This window comes from Phascolarctos cinereus, unplaced genomic scaffold (assembly GCF_003287225.1).
Source record: "Phascolarctos cinereus isolate Bilbo 61053 unplaced genomic scaffold, phaCin_HiC Scaffold_2;HRSCAF=192, whole genome shotgun sequence".
In the NCBI taxonomy this organism is placed as follows: Eukaryota; Metazoa; Chordata; class Mammalia; order Diprotodontia; family Phascolarctidae; genus Phascolarctos; species Phascolarctos cinereus.
Window position 1 is genome coordinate 37,261,482 of NW_027555625.1, and position 17,319 is coordinate 37,278,800.

A 17,319-nucleotide genomic window follows, 5' to 3' on the forward strand; every position below is an offset into this window, starting at 1 on the left:
ATTTATTATCATTGTTTAAAATAATAATGGAAGTATGCTTATTTTCCCATGGCCCCTCTGCATGTGCCACTTCCCACCTGGGAGGCAGAGTAGCAGGAGGCCCAGGAATTGAGCCAGTGACACCATCTGCATGCTATGCTCTGTCCAGTGCTGATCTCAGGGGTGGGGAGTCATAGGTTCCACTGAATAAGGGCTCTTCAGGGATTGGAGGGAGGGGACATGCAAAGCAGATGGCCTGTGAGAGAAAGTTCAGGGGCTTCCAGCTTGAGAGCCAATATACTTCAGGGCTTATGACACGAGCAGTTTCTCCTTAGGTGTCCCCTGTCAGATCAGGGAGGAACACTCAGGTTCAGTGGCATCTCCCTATCATGCAGGTGAGTGGTATTGTAACCCATTTTCTTGGTTTCTTTAAAGAAAAGAAACAGAATAATCTTCATTGTTAAATTACTAAAATAATTCATAATTACAGCATGATAAAATGATGTTTAGAGATAGGAGGCACCTTACAGAACCTCTGCTCCAACCTACGCAGTCTATTAATGAGGAAAGTAAGGCCTCCCAATGCAAAAGTTGTTTAAATAAAGTCATGCTCATAGCTAGTTCTAACCTTCAAAACAACGACTAGGAAGCATATGTTTGCATAGCACTTTAAACATGTTCTTCTTTGAGCTTTACAATAACACTTTGATGCAAGCAGAATGGGTATGTTCACCCCATTTTAGAGAAACAGAAAGTGCTGTACAGAGATTGTAAATAATTGGGCCCAGATAACTTGGTTATTAGCTGGAACATCTGAGACTCCTAATCTAGGTGATGATGATAGCTAGCATTTATATCAGGCTAGAAAGTGTATAAAAATTGGTTTTTTTACAAATATCTCATTTTATCCTCACAACAACCCTGGGAGGTAGATGTTATTGCTACCCTCATTTTCTGTAGATGACAAATCTGATTCTTAAAAAGTGAAGTGATTTGCCCAGGGTAATACAGCTAATAAGTATCTGAAGCTCTACAAACATTATCTCCTTTGATGTTCACAACCCTGGTAGATAAGTACTGTTATTATTCCCATTTTAAAGATAAGGAAATTGAGGTGGAAAGAGGTTAAGTGACTTACCCAGGGTCACACAGCTTTGTGTCTGAAATAACATTTGAACTCAGAGTCTTTCAAGACCAAGGGTCTGTTCAGTGCACCATCCAGCTGCTCATACAAGGATGTTGTAATAAATCAGACAAGAAGGGTCTGGGACAGAGGAATTTTGGTGTGAACAGAGAGAAGGGAACATACATGGAGAACTCTGGGGAGTTGGAATCAACAAAAATTTACACTTGATCCAGTATGGGCATGGGTTTTTTTTTCAACAGTGAAGAGTTAAGTAACATTCTGAGGAGGGAGAAAGCAAAAATCAAAAGAGAAGGTGGAAGAGAAAGATGAGGACAAGGAGAAGAAAAGGAGAAGGAAGAGGGGGGAAAAGAGGAGGAGAAAGATGAGTAGAAAAAAAGGATGAAAAAGGAAGAAGAAAGAGAAGGAGGATCAGGAGGCAGAAGATGAGGAAGACACTGTAATGGAAAAGGAAAGAGGGGGACCACAGCCTGGAACTTGGGGGACTGTGGCGTCTATTAGAATATTGCTGTGAATAAAGTTGAGAAGGTGGCAACTGATTGGGTATGGTGAGTGAGAGGGAAGAATCTGGATGACTCCTAGATAGCAGAACTGGGTGACTGAAAGAATAGTGGTGTACTTAATAGAAACCGCAGCTCAGAGAGTTTCAGAGCCCTGCCAAAGCTTCCATGGCTGGTAGGATCATAATAAACTGGGGAATTGAAGTCACAACTTAGAATTCCAAGTTCAGTCTTCTTGTAATATTAGACCACGCTGACTCATGGTGAGAAAACTGGGTGGAATCTGGCAAAACTGTAATTTAATTCTTCCCTCACATGTGCCTCTATGGTTCCTTCCAGATTCTACCAAATACCCAGTAAGCACAAAGAGCCATCAGAATAAGGGCTATTTATGGCCTTTGCCTGTCATAGTCTCTTACCTGAGACCACAGCAATAAACAGCAGAAGGGCTAAGGCTGGGACCTGGTTTCCTCCCCTGGGGCCCCATCTCTTCCTATATCCGCAGCTGGTGCTGGTCTGTGACTGTACTTGGGCAAATTGTCATGTTTATGTGTGCTTCATAGTCAGGGCTGTCCATGGGGAAATCATGGAAAACCCTAGACTTAATTGTATGAAGCATACCCTATACTGAATATTGTCCATATGGTCTCCCAGAGAGAGACGTAAGGATGGGATTCATGTGTTATATTATGTTAGAGACAGAAACTTTTTTGTTTTGTTTTGTGTTTTAAATAAGTTTCAAAGAAATTTCTTTTTCTTTTTTAAACTTTTTAGTGAGGCAATCTGGGTTAAGTGATTTGCCTAGGGTCACATAGCTAGTATCAAGTGTCTGAGGTCAAATTTGTACTCAGGTGCTCCTGACTCCAAGGCAGAGCTCTATCCACTGCACCACCTAGCTGCCCCTTCAAAGAAATTTCTTACTTCAATTTGCTATATACCAAGCAGCTTAAGAAAAATGCAAGTTATTTCATTCAGTAAATGGCTCTGATGATTTTAAAATTTCAGTGCAGCCTCTTTGAAATGTGATTTCTCTTCTTGGCCACAGTGACATTATTGTCTTTGTTTTTCTCTTTTATGTTAAAATTTTTATTTTCATATCCACATTGTCTCCCTTCACATTCCATTGAGAAAGCAAGAGAAACAAAATCCATTGGAAGCATACATGGTTAAGCAAAATAAACACTGGCATTTATCATTTAATGAAAACTATGTCTCAGTCTGTACTCTGAGTTCATTACTTTTTTATCAGGATTCAGGCAACATGTTTCATCTTGTTGTTGGTACTCTTCTGCTCTTGGCAGCTAAATTCCAAAAAGCCAACTACAATAAGTGCCTCCACTCTCTCTCTCCCCTCACTCTCTTCTTAACCCTTCACAATCCAGCTTCCAACATTACAATTCCACAAAAATGGCTGTTATTAATATTATTATTTTATATTATTTTATATTATGCCCTAATTATAAATTATTGAGTTATTAATGATACACTGATTGCCAACTCAAAGGGCTTCTTCTCAATCTTCATTCTCTTTGGCCTTTCCGCAACTTTTCACTCCATTAATTACTTTCTCAACCTTGATACTCTCTTCTACCTAGGTTTTCAGGATACCACACTCTACTGGTTCTCACTCTCCCTATCTTACTTGTCCTTCTCTTTCTCCCTTGCTAGATCTTCTTCAAGATCACACCTTCTAAATGTAAGTGTTCTTCATTTGGGCTCTGGTTGATCAGAGTGGATGAAAATAGCAGCTGTTTCTATTTTGGCCAGAAACCCTGAGGGTCTTCCCTTCCCAGATTGATTTGTTTTTGGCTAGGTAAAAAAGGCCATTTGAACCCACACAGATCATCAGCATTTCTATATATGACCAACAAAGCCCAGCAGCAAGACACAGAAAGAGAAATTCCATTTAAAATAACAAAAGACAATACAAAATGTTTCTGAGTCTACCTGCCAAGAGAAACCCAGGAGTTATATGAACACAATTGCAAATAGTTTTTACACAAAGTCAGAGCTAAATAATTGGAAAAATATCAATTGCCCATGAGTAGGCTGAGCCAACATAATAAAAATGACCATTCTGTCCAAACTAATTTATTTATTCAGTGCCATACCGATCAAAGTGCCAAAAATTATTTGATAGAGATAGAAAAAATAAGAAAAAAAATCATCTGGAAGAACAAAAGGTCAAGAATATTAAGGAAATGAATGAAAGAAAAAATACAAAAGAAGGTAGCCTAGCAACACCAGATCTCAAACTATATTATAAAGCAGTAACTATCAAAACTCTCTGGTACAGGCTAAGAAATAGCATGGAGGATCAGTAGAATAGATCACTAGGCTCTGGGATAAGAACTCACTATTTAAAAAAAACTGGAAAATAATATGGCAAAAACTAGTTATAGGACAACAACTTATACTGTATACCAAGATAAGGTCAAAATGGGTACATGATTTAGACATAAAGAGTGATACTGTAAACAATTTAGAAAGAGCAAGGAATACTCTACCTATCAGACCTACAGAGAAGGGAAGAATTTATGACCAAATGAGCAACACAGAGCATTATAAAATGTAAAATACATAATTTTATCTATATTAAATTTAAAATTAAATTTGACATTGCTTGCTGACATAAAAAGAGCTGCTATAAATATTTTGTCCATCTAGGCCCTTTTCCCTTTTTTATAATTTCTTTGGCATACAGACCTAGTAGTGATATTGCTGGATCTGAGGGTATGCACAGTTTTATAGCGCTTTGGGCATAGTTCCAAATTGCTCTTCAGAATGGTGAGATCAGTTAACAACTCCACTAACAATGCTGTAGTGTTCCAATTTTCTCACATCTTCTCCAACATTTATCATTTTCCTTTTCTGTCATATTAGCCAATCTGATAGGTATGAGATAGTATCTCTGAGTTCTTTTAATTTATATTTCTCTAACGATTAGTGAGTTCAAGCATTTTTTTTTCTTTTTTTAATTAAATCATTTATTTTTAGTTTTCAACAATCACTTCCAAAAGCTTCTAAGTTTTAAATTTTCTCCCCCCTCTCTCTCCACCTCCTTCCCCAAGACGCCATGAAATCTAATATAAGCTCTACATGTACACTCCTATTAAACATATTTTCACATTAATCATGTTGTAAAGAAGAATTAGAATGCATAAGAGGAACCAGAAGAAAGAAGAAAGAAAACAAAACAGAAGGAAAAAAGAGAGAAAATTGTATGCTTCAATCTGCATTCAAATGCCATAGTTTTTTGTCTGGACATGGATAGCATTTTCCATCATAAGACTTTTGGAGACGTCTTCAATCTTTGCATTGCTGAGAAGGACTGTCTATCAAAGTTAGTGATTGCACAACATGGCTGTTACTGTGTACATCTTTCTCCCGGTTCTGCTCACTTCACGCAGCATCAGTCCATACAAGATTTTCCTGGTTTTTCTGAAGTCCATTTGCTCATTATTTCTTATAGCACAGTAGTATTCCTTTGCATTCATATACCACAACTTGTTCAGTTATTCCCCAATGGACGGGAATCCCCTCAATTTCTACTTCTTTGCCACCACAGGCAGAGCTGCTATAAATATTTTGGTAGATGTCGGTCTTTTTCCCACTGTCATGATCTCTTTGGGATACAACCCTAGAAGTGCTATTGCTGGGTAAAAGGATATGCACATTTTTATAACTTTTTGGGCATAGTTCCAAATTGCTCTTCAAAATGGTTAGATCAAAGGGCAACTAGTTGCAGCAGTGACAGAGCACCAGCCCTGGATTCAGGAGGACCTGAGTTCAAATCTGGCCTCAGACACATACTACTTACTAGCTCTGTGACCTTACCATATTGCCTAGCAAAAAAATAAAAATAAAAATGAAAAACAAAATGGTTAGATCAGTTCACAACTCCACCAACAGTGTATTAGTGTTCCAATTTTCCCAAATCTTCTCCAACATTTGTCATTTTCCTGTTTTGTCATGTTAGGCAATGTGATATGTGTGATGTGGTAGCTCAGAGTTGTTTTTATTTGCGTTTCCCAAATCAGTAATGATTTAGAACATGTTTTCATATGACTATAGATAGTTTTAATTTCTTCATCTGAAAATTATCTGTTCACATCCTTTGACTATTTATGAATTGGGGAATGACTTGTATTCTTATAAATTTGAGTATAATTTCTCTATATATTTTAGAAATGAGGCCCTTATCAGAGACACTGGTTACAAAAATTCTTTCCCAGTTTTCTGCTTCCCTCCTAATGTTGGGTGTATTGGCTTTGTTTGTGCAAAATCTTTTCAATTCAACATAATCAAAATTATCCATTTTGCATTTCATAATGTTTTCTAACTTGTTTGGTCATAAATTCTTCAGTTCTCCATAAATCTGACAAGGAAACTATTCCTTGCAGAGAGAGGCAGAATCAAGATGGTGGAATGAAAGCATTTTTTCATATGACCAAAAATAACTTTGATTTCTTTTTCTGAAAACTGCCTATTCACGTCTTTTGACCATTTATCAGTTAGGGAATCACTTCTTACAAATTTGACTTAGTACTATACATACATATAGATATAGATATAGATATAGATATAGATATAGATATAGATATATGAAGTGAGACCTCTATCACAGAAATTTACTATAATTTTTTTCCTGAGTTTCCTGCTTTCCTTCTAATCTTAGTTGTTTCATAGTTTTTCCCCACTGATTCTATTGAAATTCTTGACATTTTGTTCTTGTGGATAAAAATTAGAAATGCTGAAATGTATCTCATAAAAGAGGCACCCAAGAAAGAGTTTTTTAAATATAGGGGGAAACAGGGAGTGGTAATCAAACATCACTTGAACCTCTTATGTGAACTGGTTGAAAGAGGAAAGAATGGGGGGGCAGAGCCAAGATGGCAGAGTGAAAGCAGTGACTTGCTTGAGCTCTCCCCCAAACCCCTACAAATACTCATAAAAAATGGCTGTAAACAAATTCTAAAGCGGTTGAACCCACAAAAAGACAGAATGAAACAAATTTCCAGCCTAAGACAACCTGGATGATTGATCAGAAAGGTATATCGCGCCGGTCTGCAAGGGCAGCACAGCGCGGCATGGGTGTGCAGGCCACAGTGAACCTGGACCAGGCCTCAGAGGACTGAATCCCAGGCAGCTGTGGAGGTTTCCAGACTCCTCAATCCAGCAATGCCAAAGACAACTTAGAAGGTCAGTGGGAAAGGTCTGTTTCTGTGGTGCTGAGACAGGAAGGTGGTGTCTCAGCTCCATTCCCCAAGAGCGTGGCCCAGGGGGGTAGGCAGCTGCTTCCCCAGCTTCTGGCCCACAGATTGAGGGGGAATCCAGTGGCTGATCAGAGAGGGACTGCAGGAATCAATTTGCCAGTGCTGAGGCATTAATCTCTTCTTTGCCTGTGTTTGGATCGGGGTCACAGTTCTAGGCAGCGGGTGCTGGGGTGAGGAGGAGCGCTTGCATGTTGGAGGTTGTAGTGGCTGTGAAGAGAACCCCTCCTCACAGTTACAGGACAGAAAGGAGTAATTGTGGTCACAGGCCAGGAAAGGAGTAAACACCTCACCCTTTATCATACCACCTTGGAAGAACTGAAAATTTACAGGTCCCTACAATTTCTCTGAAAACAGCTGACAAACCCTGTAGCTTGGGACGACACATTCTCCACATTGGAAGCACACTCTTACCTTAACAAAGAGTTTAAAACTCAAGTAATTGGCAAGGATCATGAGCAAGCAGCACAAAATGAGTCAGACTATATTGTCTTTCTTTGGTGAAAAAGAAGATCAAAATATACAACCAGAAGAAGACAACAAAGTCAAAGCTCCTACATCCAAAGCCTCCAAGAAAAATATGAATCAGTCCTAGGCCTTGGAAGAGCTCAAAAGGGATTTTGAGAAGCAAGTAAGGGAAGTCGAGGAAAAACTGGGAAGAGAAATAAGAGTGATGCAAGAAAATCATGAAAAACAAGTCAACAGCTTGCTAAAGAAGACCCCCAAAAAATACTGAAGAAAATAAAATCCTTAAAAAATAGCCTAACCCAAATGGCAAAAGAGATCCAAAAAGCTATGGAAAAGGAAGTCCAAGAGATTACTGAAGAAAATACTTCCCTAAAAATTAGAATAGAGCAATTGGAAGCTAGTGACTTTATGAGAAATCAAGACACTATAGAACAAATCCAAAAGAATGAAAAATTAGAAAACAATGTGAAATATCTCATTAGAAAAACAACTGACCTGGAAAATAGATCCAGGAGAGAGAATTTAAAAATTATTGGCGTATCTGAAAGCCATGATCAAAAAAAGAGCCTAGACATCATCTTTCAAGCAATTATCAAGGAAAACTGCCCTGATATATTAGAACCAGTAGGGCAAAATAGAAATTGAAAGAATCCATATAAAGCAGCAATCATCAAAACTGCTTGGTACTGGCTAAGAAATAGGGAGGTGGATCAGTGGAATAGGTTAAATATGCAAGACACAGTAGTCAATGACTATAGTAATCTATTATTTGATAAACCCAAAGACCCCAGCTTCTGGGATAAGAACCCACTCTTTGAAAAAAAACTGCTGGGAAAACTGGAAAAGAGTATGGCAGAAACTAGGTACAGACCCACATCTCACACCATATACCAAAATAAAGTCAAAACGGGTTCAAGACTTAGATATAAAGGCTGATACCATAAGTAAACTGGGAGAACAAGGAATAGTTTACCTATCAGATCTATGAAGAACAGAAGAATTCATGACCAAAGAGGAGATAGAGAACATTATGAAAAGCAAAATGGATAATTTTGATTACATTAAATTGAAAAGTTTTTGCACAAACAAAGCCAATGCAACTAAGATTAGAAGGAAGGTAGAAAATTGGGAAAGAATTTTTACAACCAGTCTTTCTGATAAAGGCTTCATTTCTAAAATATATAGAGAATTAAGACAAATTTATAAGAACACAAGCCATTCCCCAATTGATAAATGGTCAAAGGATATGAACAGGCAGTTCTCAGATGAAGAAATTAAAGCCATCTATTGTCATATGAAAAAATGCTCTAAATCATTATTGATTAGAGAAATGCAAATCAAAATAACTCTCAGGTACCACATCACACCTATCAGATTGGCCAACATGACAAAACAGGAAAATGATAAATGTTGGAGAGGATGTGGGAAAATTGGAACGCTAATACATTGTTAGTGGAGTTGTGAAATGATCCAACCATTTTGGAGAATAATTTGGAACTATGCCCAAAGGGCTACAAAAATGTGCATACCCTTTGATCCAGCAATAGCTCTTCTAGGGCTATATCCCAAAGAGATCAAACAAATGGGAAAAGGACCCACATGTACAAAAATATTCATAGCAGCTCTTTTTGTGGTGGCAAACAATTGGAAATTGAGAGGATGGCCATCAATTGGGGAATGGCTGAGTAAGTTGTGGTATATGAATGTAATGGAATACTATTGTGCTATAAGAAATGATGAACACGCTGACTTAGAAAAACCTGGGAAGACTTATATGGTCTGATGCTGAGTGAAGTGAGCAGAACCAAGAGGACTTTGTACACAATAGCAGCCACGTTATGCAATGACTAAGAATGTTAAACTGAACCCTTCTCAGCATTATGAGGATCTAAGACATCTCCAGAGGCCTCGGGATGGAAAATGCTGTCCACATCCAAAGAAAGAACTATGGAAGTCGAATCGCTCTCACTTATTTTTACCTTCAGTTGAGTTTTGTTTCATCTTTCTGATGGTTCCTCTTATTGGTTTTAATGTTTACTTACAACTTCACTAATGTGAAAATATGTTTAATGGGCATGTAAATGTAAAGCCTATGTCAGATTGTGTGCCGTCTTGTGGGGGGGGAGAAAAAAGGAGAAAAAATTTTCAACTCAAAAGCATATGGGAAAAAAAAATTTTTTTAATTAAAAAAAAAAAAGAAAAGAAATTGAAAGAATCCACAGATCTCCTCCTGAAACAGATCCCTAAAGGTAAACTCCTAGGAATATTATAGCCAAATTCCAGAGTTCCCAGGTAAAGGAGAAAATATTACAAGCTGCCAGAAAGAAACAATTTAAGTACTGTGGAAACATAATCAGGATAACACAAGATTTAGAGGACCATAGGGTATGGAATATAATATTCCAGAGGGGAAAGGAGACAGGATTACAACCAAGAATCACCTACCCAGAAAAAATGAGTATAATCCTTCCAGGGGAAAAAATGGTCATTCAGTGAAATAGAGGACTTTCAAGCATTCTTGATGAAAAGACCAGTGTTGAAGAGAAAATCTGAATTTCAAATACAGGACTCAAGTGGAACATGAAGAGGTAAACAGGAAAGAGAAGTCATAAGAGACTTATTAAGATTGAACTGTTTACATTCCTGCATGGAAAGATCATATTTATAACTCATGAGACCTTTGTCAGTATTAGGGTAGTTGGAGGAAAAAAATTATATGTATGTATATATAGATAGATAGATAGAGGGCACAGGGTGAGTTGAAGATTAAGGGGTCACATCTAGAGAATAAAATTAAGGGATGAGAGAGGATAATACTTGGAGAAGAAGAAAGGGAGAGGTAGAATGTGGTAAATTATCTCACAAAAAAAAAAGAAAAGTAAGTGTCATACAGTGGAGGGGAAACAGGGGAAGATGAGGGAATCTTATTCTCATAGGATTTGGCTTAACGAGCGAATAACATACGCACTCAATTGGGTAAGGAAATCTGTCTTACCCTACCGGAAAATAGGGGGAGAAGGGGACAAGAGAACAGGGGGATGAGAGAGATGAGGGCAGACTGGGAAAGGGTATAATCAGAAGTAAATACTTCTGAGGAGGGACAGGGTCAAAAGAAAGAATAAAATAAATGGTGGGGGCAGGATAGGATTAAGGGAAATAGAGTTAGTTTTTCACAACATCTCTACTATGGACGTGTTTTGCATAACTGCACATGTACAACCTATATTGAGTTGCTTGCCTTTTCAGTGAGGGTGGATGGGGACAGAGGAGGAGAGAAAATTTGAAACCTAGTTTTAAAAACATATGTTTAAAAAAATGTTTTCCCATGCTACTGGGAAATAAGAAATACAGGAAATGGGGTAGAGAAGTCTGTCCTGCCCTACAGGAAAAGAGAAGGGGAAAGGGATAAGAGAAGGGGGGAGACATAGAAGAGAGGACAGACCAGGGGAAGGGGATATTCAGAATGCATACCGTCTTGGGGTGGGGGGAGGGGTGAAATGGGGTGAAAATTTGGAACTCAAAGGCTTGTTGAAATAAATATTAAAAACTAAAACTAAATAAATTCATAGTAAAAAAAAAGTAAGAGGAAAGAATATATATATACACACTCAGATGGATATAGAAATTTGTCTTATATAACAGGCAATTTGGAAGAGAAACGACAAAGAAAAGGGGAGAGGCGATAAGAGGGTGGCAGTGGTCAGAAGCAAAATTGACATTTAAGGAAAGGAGAGAATGAAAACAGAGAGAAATATAAACAGAAGATTATTGGATAGAGGGAAACACATAGCTTGCAAGCTGTGAATCTGAATGGGATGAACTCACTCATAAAACAGAATGTTACCAGAATGGATTAGAAAACGGAATCCAAATAGATATTCCCACGAGATACACTTGAAACACAAAGACATACAGAGCTAAAATAAGGGACTGGAGCAGAATCTATTATGCTTCAGCTGAAGTGGAAAAAAAAAGAAGTAGCAGTTATGGTTTCAGACAAAGCCAAAATAAAAATAGATCTGATTAAAATAAATAATCAGGGTAACTACAGTTTACCAAAAGGTACCATAATATCAATAGGAACATATGTGCATCATGTGGCATAGTATCCAATCTCTTAAAGGAAAAGTTAAATGTGTTTGAGGAGGAAATACACAGTAAAACTATGTGAGTAGGGGACATCAATGGACACTTTTCAGACCTAGATAAATCTAACAGTAAGATAAACAGGAGAAAAGTTGAGAAGATGAATAGAATTATATGAAATTTATATATGATAGAACTCTGCAGAATACTGAATAGGAATGTAAAGGATTATACCTATTTCTCAACTGTGCATGGCACTTTCCCCAAAATTGAACACGTATTACAATCTAAAAAACTCACAAATACATTCAACAAAAGCAGAAATAATACATGAACCTTTTTCAAACTGCAGCCTAAATAAATAAATCCTAAAATATGAGTTGGTCAAAGAACAAATGATAAAACATAATGAATTCTTTTTTAAAGATAGTGACAAAAATGAGAAAACATACAGTTGAAGAAACTGAAGTTCACAGAGGACAAATGACTTGTTCAAAACCATAAAGGTATCACAAGTATCAAAGATGGGATTTGAAGCCAGGTCCTCTGATTTCAGAATGAATGTTCTTTCTGTTATACTTCTCTCCCTTTTAATAATCTACACATATGTATTTTGTTTGAGCAAAAGCATTTTATTCTTACAGAATTGAAGTAATCTACTTTGCCTTTTGTGACATTGTCTTCATTGTATCTGGTTACAAACTCATGCCCTAACCCTTTCACTCAGTGCTCTTATTTCTAACCCTTTATCCTAAGGAGTTCACAGGCAGAAAGAACATGGTACATCTGCGCAAACGTTCATTTTGCCCTTTGTGGTCCCCATCCTCTCATATCTTACTTCCAGAACTTTAATGGATGTCTCTGTTGCTTATTTTATATATATATATGAGTGGGATTAGCATTTTCCTTACGCATGTGGTCACTTTTCCTCCATCTCAAACATTAATATCAGTGGGTCATGTATGTTGAGTGAGAAGGGAGGAAGTCAGCAGGTGCTGCCATTGTCCACCATGCATGTCTTCTCTCCATTTCTTCCTGCATACATTGGCTGAATAATCTTCCTAAAATACAACTAAGATAAATGAAATGTTGCAAAGAAGGATTATGACATTGCCGCTACTATTCCTAGGATCAGAAGTGTGCTGTATGTGTCTTCTTTGGGTTCCACAGAAGAAAGGCACCTTGAATAATGACTCCATGTTCCTAAAACTTCTAGGGACCAACACTCACAATCCTCCCCTAAAGCAAGTTTCGTGATCCACAAGGTGGTGAAGTGGGTGATTTAAACAAATTGGAATTTAAAAAAGAAAATGTGTCAGATCTACTATAGTTAGAGCTAAATTTCCAAAATGAAAGAAACAACCTCCAAGATAAATGCCACTGGAAATGACAATGAGAAGCTGAAATACTTAGAGACTCAACTCAGTGTTCCTATCCCCAGCCCACATCACATGCAAGGTAAAGCATGTGCAAACTACTGCAGGATTCATCTATGGTATCACATTACCTGGGTGTCTGAGATGGTTCTTCCCTGAAAGTGACTCAGTCTGAACACACCATAACTCATAAGAGATGAAAGCCTAAATCTGCACAGCCAAGTGAAGGAAAGGAAATGTATCTGATGTGGAGGACAGAAGATGGCACCAAAGAGCTGCTTAGATGAAAGCCCTGGAGATTACCATGCTTGAGGGAACAGAAAGTCAGCAGGGATAAGTGCCATCCTCTAAGAATTGACTAGGGGCAAGGAAGGGGGGTATCAAGGTGTTGAACTAACCCAGTACTTTGTGTTTTTCTGACATAACTAAGGCAATTTTTATTACTTGTGGTCACAAGACAACAGTTGGACCATGGACACACAAGCAGGTCCAGAAGCTATATTTTCCCATCAGAAGCTATATTCTCACATATTGCTAAGTAATGTATTGTCCTACAGCTTGGTTAAGATGAAAAAGGACAACTGCAGGTGATGTAAAAGACAAATAGGGTTAGTACAGTAGGGAGGAGGAGGCCCAAAGTTAGGAGACTGAGGAAGATGCACTTAGTGGGACAAAGTGATTTGAATTAAGACTGGGCTATTCTAGGAAAAAGTACTGCAGGTGGAGCCCGAGCATCCATTGTCCCTCTCAGAGTGAGCATTGCTCTCCATGGGAATGTATTTGTGCACTGTTTCTTCAGGACAGCAATACCTAGTCCACCCACAGGCCTTTTCAGCTAAGTTGTGCTCTCTTGAAATCCAGTCACCTACAGCAAGCCTAGGCTCCTGAGTCTTTAGGTAAAAGGAAGAGGAGACAAAGAGTGAGAAGAAGAGTCAGAAACAACTTTCTGGAAATTTGAGAAAAAGCAGAGAAAACAATAAATCCAAGAGAGAAAATGTGGCTAACAAAGGAAACGGGCATTTATTAAGTGCTTACTAGGTGCCAGGTCCTATTCTGTATGGAGTTTGTATCTAACATCATCATGTCAAAAATCACAGAATCAGAATTATCCTTTAAATAGGCACTCTTTAAATTGCTCATGAAGTGTATGGGGCAGCAACTTTAAACATAAGACTGTACCTGGAAAGAAACTAGTGAAACCCTAACTTCAGAAGCTTGATAATGAAGCCTTCCTCCCACCTAAGGGACTGGACTTTTAGCTCCATTGGTATAAGGTATTCTCAGATGAACAAACACCCTCTACCAGTGCAGGTCAAGACTTTCTCTACGACTTATCTTTTTTTTTTAATTAATTTATTTTGATTTATCAACAATCACTTCCATAAGCTTCTGAGTTCTAAATTTTCTCCTCCTCCCTCTCTACCTCCCTCCCCAAGATGGCAAGCAATGTGATACAGGTTATACATATACATTCCTTTCATACATATTTTCACATTACTCATGTTGTAAGTAAGAATTAGATCCAATAGGAGGAACCATCAGAAAGAGGAAATAAAACACTACCTAAGGGGGAAAAAAAGCAAATAATATGCTTAGATATGCATTCACATTCCATAGTTATTTCTTTGGATGTGGACAGCATTTTCCATCATGAGGCCTTTGGAGTACTTACATCCTTCTATTACTGAGAAGGGTTAAGTCTATCAATATTAGTACATAACTGATTACATTATTTCTCTCCTTTACCCTAATCTGAAGAAAGTAAAGTTCAAACAATGCTCATTTCCCTCCCTTCTTTCCCTCTGCTATAATATGTTTTTGTGTCTTTTCCTGTAATGTAATTTACCCTTGTCTGCCTCCTCCTTTCCTCTTCCCTCAGTACATTTTCTTAGTCAGCTCAGATTAATCCACTTAGTAGGATCCATTTAACTCACTTGATTATATTTTTTTTTATCATTACATCAAAGTCAAGTTATACCCCCCCATGTATTACCTTTTAACATGGTGTAATAACAATACAGTTCTCAAGGGTTACAGGTGTCATTTTCCCTTGTAGGAATGTGAACAGTTTGCCCTTATTAATAACATGTTGTTACTTTCTGTCCCGTTTACCTTTTTATGTCTCTCTTGAGTCTTGTATTTGAAGATCAGATTTTCTGTTGAGCTGCACCTTCTCATCTTAGAGAGTTGCCTGTGGGACCAAGTGGTTCAATGTTGTGCCTTAGATCAAAGAGCAGGTGTATATCAGAAGCTGAATTTTAACCCAGGCCTTCCTATCTCTCAGACCCTGTCTCTAGACACTATGTGATGCTGCCTTTGGAGAAAGTGATAGCAATTAAGAACAAAAAAATTAACAGAGTATCAATAACATATTTAAAAATAAAATGCATTAAAAAAACCATGAGGACAGTGAATAATTTTATTATTATCTTCTTAAACGTAATACTGTCAAAAAAGAACCGCATGAAATAAGAGTTTATGGCTTTATTCACCACTCTCTTTTTTGTATTCTTTATGAATCACAATGTTTGTGCTTGTGGAGTGATGAGTTCATAATTTTTAAAATGAAGAAGGAGGAAGAGGCAGAGAAGATGAATGCAGCAGCTCTAGTCTGTAAAGGAAAGCAATCTGCCTCAGAGAAGGGATGGAACAGAGAGAGGTGCTATGGAGACTGATCACATACATTTTATTATGGACAGCTCCCAGCCAAGCTGTGGATAAGGAATGGGTGAAGTATATTCATGTATGAGTGTGTGTGTGTGGGTGTCTGCCCCTTGTAGGTGGAGGTAAGACATATTCAGATATAACCAAAAAATAAAACAAAAGTAAAGATTTAGCTGTCAGGGAATTGATTATTTCAAAGTAGTACTCTTGGAAGCTCATCACCTATGTGTGTAAGTAAGAAGTTGCTCATACCACTACTTTATTCTTTCTTCTTACAAGAAGACTACAAAGAGGAGCAAGTAGATGGTGTAGAGGGTAGAGCACTAGCCCTGGATTCAGGAAGACCTGAGAGCTAATCTGGCCTCAGACACTTGACACTTACTAGCTGTGTGACCCTGGGCAAGTCACTTCACCCCACTGCCTCTCAAAAAAAAAAGACTACCAAGGAAAATCATTGTGAATAATAATAATAATAATCACTAGTATTTACCTAACATTTTAAATTTTGATAAGCACTGCATAAATATTATCTCATTTGTTCCTCCTAAGAACCCCATGATGTAGGTGCTATTATTATCTCCATTTTACAGAAGAGGAAACTGAGGCAGACAGAGGTTAAGTGACTTCTCCAACGTCAGACTTAATATGTCTGGCCAGATTTGAAATCAGGTCGTTAAGACACCAGTTCCAGAGCTCCATCCACTGCACCACCAAGCTGGTGTTATCAGTTCATATATTTAGAGCTGGAAGTGACCTCAGAGGTCATGAACTTCTACCTTCTCATTTTACAGATGAGGAATGAAGGGCTCATGGAGTCTAAGTTCTTGCATAAAGCCACACTAGTGATGCCCAATGTAGGGTCCAAAATCAGGCTTACACCCTGGGTGTCACCCTGACCCCTAACTCCTGCCTCTTTAATCTACAGTCAAGTATTTGCATTTCTACCTAATACATTTCTTATGTGCCCCCTTTTCCTGACAATTTTACCACCCTGGTCCCCACCCTCATCACCTCATGCCGTGGCTATTTTAACAACCTTCTGATGTGGGCAGCTAAGTGGTGTAGTAGATAGAGCACTGGCTCAGGAGAACCTGAGTTCAAATCCAGCCCCAGATACATTAAAACTCACTGTGTGACCCTGGGCAAGTCACTTAACCCCAACTGCCCTCAACAAAAAAAAGCGTTCTGATGGATCTCCCTGCTATAACTCTGTCCCTGATCCAGTCCATCTCCCTCTCACCTGTTCAACTGATCCTCCTCTATTTCAGGTCTCTTCATATCAGTTCTCTACTCAAGAAATTCCAGTGGTTTTCTATAGCAGAATCAAATATAAAGTCTTATTAGGTTTTCTAAACTCTTCCTAACCTGGCTGCCTCCTACCTTTTCAGTCTTTCTGCACTACTCTAACATACCAACAACCTATTTCCTGACTCTGAGCATTTCTACCCGTTTTGCCGCAAGCCTGGAACTCTCTCCTTCCTCCTGCTCATCTCCTGGCATGCCAGGCTTCCTTCAGGTCCCACCTAAAATCTCATCTCCATTCAGCAAGAACTTTCCCCCCATCCCTTTAATCCCACAACTGACCTTTTGCTGACTAACTCCAATTTCTCCTGCCTACATACTGCTTGTACATAGCTGGGTGTTGTTGTTGTCTCCCACTAACTGGGTCCTTGAGAGCAGAGGTTGATTTTCCCTGTCTTTGTACCTGCACCACTTAGCACAGTGCCTGGCACACAGAAGGTGCTTAAAAATGCTTGGTGACTTACCCTGAATGACTGTGAATGAATGAGGACGTGGATGCAAGGTCGGTTGTTGTTCAGTCATTTCAG